General features: G+C 50.3%; 1 protein-coding gene across 4 annotated transcripts in view; it reads left to right on the top strand.

Moving 5' to 3' along the window:
* The first annotated feature begins 591 nt into the window (after positions 1–591).
* The window catches only part of l1cama (L1 cell adhesion molecule, paralog a), a 50716-nt gene continuing 39458 nt past the window's right edge, over positions 592–11849 (top strand). Inside the window, exon 1 of one of the 4 annotated variants that reach the window (XM_076026325.1) lies at positions 592–912. The gene's annotated coding sequence lies outside the window, so the exon portion shown is untranslated. The remainder of the gene's footprint in view (positions 913–11849) is intronic. The other 3 variants (XM_076026327.1, XM_076026326.1, XM_076026328.1) reach the window with 3 other exon arrangements.

Here is an 11849-nt window from a genome sequence, read left to right as displayed (position 1 = left end):
ACTGGAAACATCTGTAGATGGCTATCATCGTCGTGGCTTCACTCACAGCCGCCTGCGCGCTGACATTTATCTAGTTGCAACAGCAAACACAGCCAGACAAGCAGCCCTGGATTAGCTCGTCCTTTATTACCCCGAGCTCGACGCGTCCCCCGCCGCCCCCTTCCTCGCCCCCAGCCCCAGATAAGGGGCTGCAATAATTCCCAACACATTTGTTTTCACAGGAGTTACGCAACATCATCGCAGGCGTGCCTTTGATTGCGCTATAATGAGCAGAAGCCCGGTCGCCGTCTCGGCTAGCGAATAAATTAAGCGAGCTTATGAAAGTTCAGCACCCGCTGGAGCATTGAGCTTATTAATGCAAGGCTTCCCGGACTGGTGCAGGAGGAGGGAGGAAGGAAGGGAGGACAGGGTGCAAAAGGGGCATAGGTGATGTACAGTGTGCTAATAGGCATTCCACATTATTATGCTTACATTTTTAGATAAGAGGAAAAAGGGTGAACTTAGTCAGAATTTTGCCAACGGAGGAGCGAGGAGGCAGTAGATAGAGGACAGGAAGGTGGTGGTGGGGGTGTACAATAGAGGAATGGCCTCTGAGAGTGAGGTGAGAGGGAGGAGGCGGAGGAGGCAGGCAAAGAAGAAGAGGGGTGATGTCACCTCTAGCAGGCAGCCAATGAGAGTCAGGGAGGCATGGAGAGGGGGAGAGAGTGAGAGAGCGCGCGGCCGGAGGAGGGTGCGTGTGTGTGTGTGTGTTTCTTCTCTCTCTATCACTGCAGCATCAGCACGGAGACGAGGGGTCCACAATCAATTTCACAGAGAAGAGAAAAAGAGAAGATAGATAAGGAGGAGAGCAGCGAAGAGCAACAGCAGCAGCAGCAGCAGCAGCAGAAGAAGAGGAGGAGCGGCACTGCTGAGGTAAGGGCACGTCGTCTTCTTGGGGACCAGGACGCGGCCGTTTGTTGCTTTACGGGCGGATTAATTAGGCAGCGAGGCTCCGGTCAGGTGGCTTCCTGTGGAATCACACCTTGGCTGCATCCATCCTCTGGAAAGATGGCCGAGGGGGTTTCAGCGCCGTGGCAGCTCAGCCAGGAGCATTTACACACGCTGGAACCTGAACTGGAACTGTGACGTTGAAGCCTTCAAAGCCAGAAAATTAGTTTTATTAGCTGGAACCTTTTGTTTGTTCTGCATGGTTGGATTGCACGATGCAGTGAAATTGCTGCTTGTGATAATCTGACAAAATACAAACGAATGTTTGGCCCCGTCCTCGAGAACCTGTTGGTGCAGAGTATTTACCTCTTTGATCACCTAACGCGCTGCATGCAACAGGGTCTCCTTGAATATTAATAATCCCAATGACGCACAGATGAGCCCTTTAGTTGCCCCGCAAGCTTTGAACAGCTTCCTGATCAGATCAGAATATTTTTCTGATTTTTAATGCGTCTCGAGTTGTGGATTTCTTCCCTTTGTGCAATTTTCAGTGCCTTGATAAATGAGCAGACTTTAAATGTGGCTTTTCAAGAATGGCCGTTTAGATTTCCAAGTGTTGCAATTAAATGCATCTCTCAAGATTATGTTTCACATTCGCTCAAGCTGTGTGAGTATTCAAAGTGCACTTTAAACCCCAATGAGCTGCCCCTCAAAAAGAGCCGTGCTGTCTATACAGTCTTGAAATCCCGGCCCATGTTTCATTTCTCCCTGCACATTTGAGGCACATTCCCGGCTTCTCCTCTCTGCCCCGCTGCCTTATTATGAATATGCACGCTCCCCTCCCCCAAGTTAAAAGCCGCGTAAGCTCAATGTTAACGGCTGCCTGCAAACGTGCCGCTGCGCGGCAGGGATGGAACTGAGCCGGGAGCCGCCGCCGACAATTTTCTAGTCTGGCAGTTCTTATCTCCCGCAGCTGCTCCGGCTTCACAGCCCGGCCGAGCTGATTTACCAGAGGAAGACCTCAGGAGAGGAAGCTGGGTGACGCGGCGGGGAGTAAAATGGGAAGAGCAGGGAGAAGGAGAGAGAGAGAGAGGGAGAGAGAGGGAGAGAGAAGCGTGGAGGTATCAACAGGAGACGGGGCGTGGGAGAGACGTCTGCGCAGGAGGAGGAGGTGCTGGTTGGAGGGGGGTGGGGGGGGGGCACAAATAAGGGTGGGGCAGCGCTGGCAGCGGCAGGCTGTGGAGGTGTGCCCACCAGGGGGAGGCGCTCACCTGGCTGCACGCCACCCGGCTGCTGCCTACGGTTGGCCGTCTCCTCTCCGTCGTGTGCGCAGCCTGGCGACGCTGGCTGGAAGAGAGACGACGGTGGCGGAATAATAATAATAATAATAATAATAATGATTCATGGTGGGAGCTGCAGGAGCCGCTGCAGGAGCTTTTGTTCTTGTTCCGCAGCGTCAAGATGGTCCGGCCCCCTCTGATTGCCTGCGGGTGGCTTGCGTGTGCATGTCGTCCCCCAGTTTGCCCGCAACCCTCCCCATGCTTTGCCGTTGGAGGTGTGGCGGACCTGGCCCCTCCCTCCCCTCCCCCACCGCCCCCACCACCACCACCTCCATCTCCCCCTCCCTCCCCCCTCCATGTTGCGCCGGTCGCCTGCAGTTCGTCCCAGACCGTAGGCGAGTCGCAGGCAGGCAGGCGCCGGCCGCGCCTCGCAGTGGCGACTGCTCGCCATCTGCACGACACCTGTAAACACGCTGCACTGCACATTCACACCTCATATCAAGCAGCTTCCACTGAGGGAGGGAGGGTGGGAGGGAGGGGGGGGGGTGAAGTGAGTCAATGGGATTTTTTTATGCATGTATGCGTGTATGTATGCAGCCGTGTGTGTGTGTGAGAGTGAGTGTGAGTGTGTGCACATCCTCTCTGTTGGCGGTAAAACCTCCAGGGAGCCTCTGCTGGTCACATTATCATGCGATTTAATGCAGCCGGCAGCTGCAGCCACGTCTCTGGAACTGCTGCTGTGACATGGATCTAGTTGCTGGCTTGATGTGAAGTGTGTGTGTATGTATATGTGTTGTGTATTTTTATTGAAGCATCTATTAACGTCTGGCAAAGGGACTACCGATGGAAACTAGCCCTCCGCTAACTCGGGTATATTTACTTTCGCAAGGAAATGTTGATTAATATGCTTGGTCCCTTTTTAAAAATAAAGAAATTGAAACTGGAATGTATATAAATATATATATGTATATTTACACAATTAGCCTCGCTACAGTGTGGTGCATAATGAAACCCCTCCTCTGACGTAGGCTGCTTAATTGAGCTGCTCCATCAAGAGAGATGAATGGAACGAAGGATTTATGATGCAAGGAAAGAGGGACAGAGAGCCCCGATGGGATCCGTGATGAAATGAGGAGGTGGAGAGAGGAGTGGTGGGTAGGGGCGGAGGGACAGAGGAGGCCATCCCGGGGGGACGACAATCACAAAGAGGAGAAGCAGAAGATGGTGGACTTCCTACTTGAGAGGCAACGCATCCTTTCCAGGGGAGGTGGAGATGAGTGTGGGCGAGCTGTAAAGGGAGGGATCAGCCAGGATAGAGAGAGAGGGGTGGGGTGGGGTGGGGTCACGTGGGAGGAAAGGCCGTGGCGGGAGGAAGCGCGGACATGAGAGGCGAGAAGATTAACAAGGGGGGGATTTCAAAAACGCCCATTTTTCACGACTCCAAAATCCGATTGTGTTGGCGAGAGAGATGAGAGAGAGAGAGAGAGGGAGAGAGAGAGAGAGAGCGGCTCTGCAGTGCGTGACGCGGCGCTGCTGTTGCCGCCGTGTTAAAACGCAGCAGTGGATGATGGTGATGATGGAGATGGAGATGGAGATGGTGATGATGATGATGATGATGATGTGAAGGGAAAGGAGAGAAGGAAAAAAAAAATAAAACTGGCTCTTTTCCAAATGCCTTTTGGTCCTGCATTGGAAGTGGGAGAGCTACTGTTGTGTGGGAGGAGGAGGAGGACGAAGATGAGGAAGAGGAGGAGTGATCCGCTCTCAGTACGCCGGTGGAGGGAGGAACTCCAGCCGTGCAGCGCCGACCCCAGCAACCTGTCGGAGCCTCGGGGCGCCGTCGCCCGGCATCCTGCTCAGAGAGCCCAGAAATGCCAGCCAGCGCGCGAGCACACTTGAACACATCTGCAACCTCCAACTTCCGCAACACACACACACGCACGCACGCACGCACACACACACACACACACGCACGCAGAGGCGAAGAAACTCAACAAACGTGCACACGCATCCCCCTGTTGCAAGGCTGCAAATTAGAGATTCTCCAGCGTTGCCTGATTACTTCAGCGTCTGCTGGTGATCAAAGGCTGCAGCCGTCCGCAGCTTGCAGGGGATTCAGCCAATGAACCGGCGGCGAGGTAAAATGAGGGTGAAGAGAGAGAGAGAGAGAGAGAGAGAGAGAGAGAGAGAGAGAGAGAGAGAGAGAGAGAGAGAGAGAGAGAGAGAGAGAGAGCGAGCGTCGTCTCCGAGACTGAAGTGTCAACAATCACTGTTTCATGTCTGCCTCCCTTTCTTGTGTGGTTCTTTGGTTCTTTGGTTCTTTTTTAACCCTCCTCTGAGGACACTTGTTGTTCTGCGTCATGAAGACTCACTGCCGCACATCCAAGGGCTCCGCCAGGGAGCTTCCGCCCCCGCCTCTCCCCCTCCAAACCCCAGCCTCCCCCTGTGGAATCCCCCCGGCTCCGCTCGGGTGTGTCGCGTGCCATTGCAGGAGCGCCGCCGACACGGAGAGTCAAACCGCAAAAACCGAAATCCCCCTCCTCCTCTCCTTCTCCTCTTTCTCCCTTCTTCCCCTCTTCTCCTCCTCGCGTCCCTCTAATGCACACAAACATGGAAGCATGGCAGCGCGCTGGCTGTTTGATTTGTCTTGTGCAGATGGGAGTCGGCCCGCTGGGTGTCAAGAGGGGTGGGACGGTTGTAGACACGCTGTCAGGCTTTTTGGAGAGGAATACATTGTGGTGATTTAAGGGGGAGCTCAGGGGTCAGATGGATTGACAGCCGAGCCGGGGGGGGCAGAGGGGAATGATTATGGAGAGTTGAGGGGGGGAGGAGGAGGAGGAGGAGGAAGAGGAGAAAAAGGAGGAGGAGGAGGAGGAGAAACTTAATGTGGCAGTCCGGTGGAGCAGCTTCACATGATTGACGTATTAAAAAATATCTCCAGAAAGCAGCATATTGAGCTCTTTGTTGCAAAATCTTTAGCCATCCATCCATCCATCCATCCTTCCTTCATCCATCCATCCATCCATCCATCCATCCAGCCATCCATCCATCCATCCATCCATCCATCCATTCATCCATCCATCCATCCATCCATCCATCCATCCATCCATCCATTCATCCATTCATCCATCCATCCATCCTTCCATCCATCCATCCATCCATCCATTCATCCATCCATCCATCCATCCATCCATCCTTCCATCCATCCTTCTATCCATCCATCCATCCATCCATCCTTCCATCCATCCATCCATCCATCCTTCCATCCAACCATCCATCCATCCATCCTTCCTTCCTTCCTTCCTTCCTTCCATCCATCCATCCATCCATCCATCCATTCATCCATCCATCCTTCCTTCCAACCATCCATCCATCCTGAGTCAAATCTAGTCTAAGCTGCAGAGGGGAGACATGCAAACTCTACACGGTAGGAATCAAACCCACAACCTTCTTGCTGCAAGGTTTTAGCCTCCTGCTAAAAAAAAATACAAAAATTAAAATTACCTGCTGCCTGTTTGGAAGGGAACAAAAAAAGGGTGGAGCCATTGCCTGGCTGTGGGTGTGGTCACTGACACCAGGGATGGGGAAGGTATCAGAGCCCTTTGTGATGTCATGCCTTTTGAGAAAACGTTGCTACCAAAAGAGGTCAAGCATGGCCGTTTCTCATTCCTGTGCAGTTCACTGGCAAGCTGGAGACACTACCTGTGTTTCCATTACCCCCAGAACTGCGCAAAAGCCTAAATATCGCGATAAAAAAACGGTAATGTAAACGCAGAAACTTCGAAAAACCTCCCAAATATTACTAAAAGGTTTATCCGCTCTCGTGAGGTGGTTTTTCAGACGTATCAATATAGAGCAATATCGCAAAATGGAAACACTTTTTTTGCATTTACACGTCACTGGACGTGACATACGTGGTCATGTGACCAGTTCACTTCAAGTGAAAATGGCGCGTTATGTTTGGACAAAGGAGGAAATTCAATTTTTTTTTCATCAAAGAGTCATCAAAGAGAAAAATATAACAACCATTCTTGACAGCAAACAAACATAAACAAACAAAAGCAAACGTAACGTATCAGATGCTGCAACGAATTACGTTCCGAGAGAATTCTCCTCATTCTCTCGGGACAAAATTTTTTCGAGAATTACGACTTATGCGCTGGAAACACATGCAAATCGCAATTGTACTTTTTCTAAATTTTAGAAATATCGCTTTTATTTTGCGAATAACTGTGATGGAAACGCAGCTACAGTTATAAAAGCAGCTTTAAAGGTGGAAAAGGGGGGGGGGGATTCAGGGCGGCAGCAAGATAAAGTCAGTTGTCCAAGCCACACTGGTCCGTCACGGAGATAATCTTTTCGTTTCGTCCTGTCTGGCTGCGGTGGACGAAGACGTCCTCAAAATAATGACCTCCGAGTTCTGGCACGGGCTTTCGGGAGGGAGGCGCTCCCAGACGGGGACACATAAATCCGAACCCAGCGACACGATCGGACCAGCGATGGAGACGCGGCCAAAAATGGAGGCGTCATGCATGGGAATGGATTTAATTTGGTGGAGTGAATTACCCAGTCACAGCTTTCAGAAGAGACGGTGGGCCGAGCTGGTGCCGGGACTGTAGTATTCCCACTGGGGAAGCAGATATTGGATGGCGAAGTGACACAACTTGAACCCCCATGAATAAGTCAGGAGAGAGGTGGAGCAGCGCTGAGCCCACGGTGGAAACAGAGCGGCCAAGATATGAAAAGAAAAATGAAAAGAAAAGAAGATATTACTGAACAATTGAAATCATGAGTGCATTTATTGTGTGGTTTCTTCAGTGGCCAGTTGTGAAGATGCACACAGGCTGAATATAGATGATCAGACAAATGGCCCCCCGTTGATGACCTTCCTTGTCTTTATTCGATGCTCCCCACCAAAGGAAGCCTCTGTCTTTGGGAGAGAAAAAAAATTGCCAAATTCCCCTTCACATCAGCCCATCTGCTCCTCACTCAACCCCATAAAGAGGCAGTATTGTCTGCATCGCTGGCTATAATTGGAGACTAAATTGACCCTTTGTCCAGGCCAGTGCGCTTGAAATATTTTACAGATTTCCAGAGGCCCTCCCTCGCGCGTTAATGTCGCATCGAGAAGTTAAACTTCAACCGCCAGCTCGTCGCCTCTCTGTTTGTTCAGGGGAGACAAGTAGGTAAGAAGGCTGTTGTTTCTTTAATTTGCTCCCGCGTTTGAAAGTTACTTCAAACCGACGGGACTTTTATCAGATCAAACGGGGGAACGGGAAAAAACGCAACAGTTCCTGCTGTCATTTTTACACCCCCATCCCACTTGTTTTTTTCTTCATTCGCCTCTCGTTGCCGTCACACTTGCAGCGTAGGGGAAGATTTCTATTATTTATTCTACCCCTCCCCGCCTCATTCTTTTTTTGTCTTAGCAGCTGGGACCATATTGTGATATGTGCACTTTGGGGAATTCTGCCATCTTGGCTTTGATTACATTGTACAGTCTGTTTATTTGAGGTGGGGGTGGCAACAGCGTTGGTTTACTAATTTTATTGATTTTCTTGCCGGGAGACCAGCTGCAGTATTAACCGGGTGGTGGGATGGTGGACGGGGGGGGCATCTCACCCACTGTTGCTTTCACTTGTCACAAAAATCAAAGCGTAGAGGTCCTGGTTCATCGCTAGTGTCACTGTTCTCTGTCTCTGCTCTGCTCTTCTTTTTTGACCAATGATTTGCAAACAGCGCTCCACCCGTTCAAGCTGAACGGGCCTAAATGTGAACCGCTGATGTCTGGGCTGCGAGACTGAGTTCTCTGCATTAGTGACAATGTGACTGAGATGTATCCAGTCATGCTTTTGTTCTATTTGCTCTTTTCAGAGGATACATTTGAAAACCATTTCAATACCATTGTAATTCTTTCTTACTATTGATAGAACCGCTCCAGATGGTCTCTGTATTTTTCTTTCTCTCTGAGTACAATTTAGCAGAAATCAGAAATCAAGAAAATAAGTCCAGAGACTTATTGTTACTTATTGCGGTATTGTTATTGTTCTTCTGTTCATTCTTTGGATAGCTTCACGTCGTCATCACCCAAAGAATTTTACAGTATTGTTTTTCTCTGTGATCCTCATCACTGGATCTTGATAACAAAACAACGTTGGGTATAGTTTTTATCCTTCAAATTTACCGACTTGTAACCTGGTAGTGGCACAGTGCCCCCGGCTGGTTGAAAACAGTACTTTAAGACTTTGGTTGCCTGCCCAGCACCCTACCCAGAGCCTCCCCTCCTACAGTAACGCCTTCACCACTCTCCTTGCGGCATCTGTCTGTTGGCTACCGTGAACATATGGAGACTGATGAGCCAATCATCTTCTCATAGCCAGGCGAGAGGTGTTGACGCTGGCGTCTGGTGTGTTTTCGAGGAAGTGAGGCGTGTTCCCAGGCGGGAGCGTTCAGGAGTTCTTTTGCCCTCTAAAATGATTGTGAAAACTACACATTGTTGTTCTCAGAAGCTTTGTGGTTGCTTTTATCTGTTTCAGACTTTGCACACAGCTAATCATAAATCATACCTAACCTAAGAAGAGTCCATCTGTCTATCAATCCATCCGTCATGGATCCATCCATCCATCCATCCATCCATGCCACCAGTGAGAAGAGCAGTAATGAATATCTGGAACAGTGTGCTGCCTCACATCCAGCCGTTTATCACGTGTAAAACACAGTTTGATCACATCCATAAAGCTCCGTAGAAGGTTTATTATTATTTATTGCAGCCTCCGTCTCCACTGGAGCGTATTGATTCGCTTCCTTCTGGGTCGTCCACACTCTGCACCTACACTTCATTTGAATTATCCCTAATCGAAAGAGACGTGGCGAAAACCCGAGTGTCGATATGCGCCTCAGCAGACGCGTGAACGCGCCGGAGTAGCGGCTGAAGCAGCCAAACATTCGCTCGACGTTCTTCTTCTTCTTTTCTTCGCTCCTCTGGTTGTCTCGCCGATGTCGTGGTAAAAATGTTTCTTTCTCCCGGGCGCTTTATCTGCTGCGTCAGCCGTGATACATTCATTAGGGTTGGATTACTGGGAGTGGGAGGAGATCAAGTTCGGAGTGGGTTGTAATCCCCATACACTGGCCTAATTTAATCTCACCTACTGTGCCATCCTATTACACACTACCGCCCACCACATGTGTGCAGGCGCTGGTGGTGAGGGGGGTGGTTGAGGAGGGTAGGAGGGGGTGTGGCGAGGTTGAAGCAGGGTTAACGAAGAGGAAGAAATGTAGGAGAAGGAGCTGTGGGGTGATTGAGGGAAGAGGGGTTGGAGCTCGGAGACAGGAACAGGAAATGTCAAGTAGTGACGAGGCGTCAGAGACAGAGATGGTGGTCGTGGGCAGACAGCAGCAGACAGCAGCAGACAGCCGGACCACCAGGACTGCCGGGGAACCTCCTCGTTGAAAATGTCTGCCAGGACATTGTTTTCAGTGTTACCTACCAATCGGTGCCTCTGTCCTGTCGATGACTTCCACAGAAATGAGAAACTACTTCTTTTTTTGTGGAAAGTGTTCGCTCAGAAAGCCAGTTGTCGAAAAACTGCCCTTTATGATGTCACAAAGGTCAACTAGACAGGCCTCTAAGTCTAACGAACTTTCATTCCGCCCTCTTGTTTTTTCCCCCCGACTTTGGATCTTCCACATCTTAGCAAGAAGATCAAAGGTAAAAATGTTTTACCAGAAGGCTGTAAACAGAAGGCTAAATATGATGTTTAGGGAGCTCTGCAGAGGTGTTTTCTTAGACAATCGGTCCAAGATGAAAAAGATGAAAAACATATTTTTGAAAATGATTCCTGATTTGTTGCCTCTAAATAATTTCAATGTCAAATTTAATTTGAAAAACATTTATTTAAAAAATGCGCCGAATTAATCACTTGACCTTTTCGAACGTGAGGTCCGACTAATGAGACCCTTTGGAGAGACACCCAGCTGTGACCCTCTTAAAGTACGTGTAGCGTTGGGTCTCCGTTGCCTCACCTTCTGCGAGCCTTCAGGAGGCTTCAGGCGGCCGCGTTGCTTTAAAATAGCGAGAAATTCAAAGGTTCTTGCAGACGTTTGATGGATGTGACGGAAATCTGGGTACTTACTCCATATTCTTTTCAGTTTTTCTCTTTCAGCTTCTCTTTGCCTCTCGTGCCCGACGCGGCTCGTTACCTCCGTGCGACTTGGTGGTTAAAACAAAACTGTGCCATCCTCGCGCGCGCTGTCTGAGGTAAATCTGTGCTTGTTAGCGCCCTTCAAACACAGATTCTGTTCTCTTAAAGTCTGGCCGGCTGGCACTCGGGCTGCCGCTCTCTGAGTCGTCCCCGGGTAATTGCGCGTGGGGCGATGTGGCGCAACGCACGCCTCCTGTAAGCAGGAATAATGGTGGCGCGTTTAGTCATAAAACCGTGTGTTTACATCAGCCGCGATTGCATCTGTGTGGCCAGTGCGTGGGGCACTTTTATGTTGCATTAGTTTTATTTATTTTTTTTTTTTGGCGAACATTTTATTTAATCCCGTGCTGGAAGACTGCGAGCGGAGTGATGAGGCAGCTCAGCGAGAAGGAGACGGAGGGGCGAGGCTCCTTGTTAATGCGTGTCAGAGATAAAAGGCCTCCACGGTTCCCATGAGGAAACACAGGAGCAACAAGGAGGAAAAATAGATTTATTCAGGGGTACAGATGTCACATCGGGTGGGGGGGGGTGAAGGAGGGAGATAAAGGGGGAGAAGACGAAGGGCAGAAAACGGAGCTTGTGGAGATAAAGAGAGACGACGAAGAGGAGAAGGGACACAGGGCCCAGAAATGTTTTAACGAGCTTAACGAGGTAATTAGGAGCGAAGACCTCATCCTCCAGGACCCCGGCACAGTCGGGGATGAGTGGAGTGACGGATGGGGAGCCGGCGGTGACGCAGACGACAAAGAAAACACAGGACAGGATGTTTATCATCCGTGAACCTTTTAATAACGCTGATCATGATGTCCAAGTGCAACGGCCTCTCGGGAAACAAACAGGAAGTGCGAGAGATGGACGGGGCGACGTGGGGAGGGAGAGAGAGAGAGAGCTAGTGGGGAGGTCATCTACACCCTCGCGGGCTGTGCAAGCTGTGAGGCGCCGCAACAAAGAGTAGCCGTCGGGCATGAGCAGGTCGAGTCGCTTTCACTAAAGCCTCTGGATTTCTGTGTGTGAGCGAGGAGCAGCTTTTCAGGGGGAGCAGCGGAGTGCAGTTCGCCAGCCGTCCGCCAAGCTCTCGCACCACCAGCCAGGGGTTGGCTCCGCCCACTGGGGGGAGGCTGGCTGCCTGGTTTTTCTAATCTTGAAATGTTTTGAGGATGTTTTAAGAAATGTTTAAGTTTGGAAACCTGTGATTGTTGCAGGAGGGGCTGTGAACAGACGGCTAAATGCACTTTTATTTTGGGTGTTGGGGGTCAAAGGTCATGTTGATTTCTTAGAAAAGCACCTTGATCTCTTTGTGGACGTGTGACGGTTCCGTAAAAGACGCCCCCTCGTGGCAAAGAGTGCCGTTTTCTCTCAGCAGCTGTTAAGCAGCAGCTACCTCGGGCCCGTCTCTAACCACCATCCTTTGCACTTTGCTACACTTTAATATCGTTACATC

Source organism: Nelusetta ayraudi, unplaced genomic scaffold, assembly GCF_046127955.1.
Source record: "Nelusetta ayraudi isolate G7.1 ecotype Tasmania unplaced genomic scaffold, CSIRO-AGI_Nayr_v1 ptg000019l, whole genome shotgun sequence".
Lineage (NCBI taxonomy): Eukaryota > Metazoa > Chordata > Actinopteri > Tetraodontiformes > Monacanthidae > Nelusetta > Nelusetta ayraudi.
This window is presented reverse-complemented; position numbering and strand designations above follow the sequence as displayed.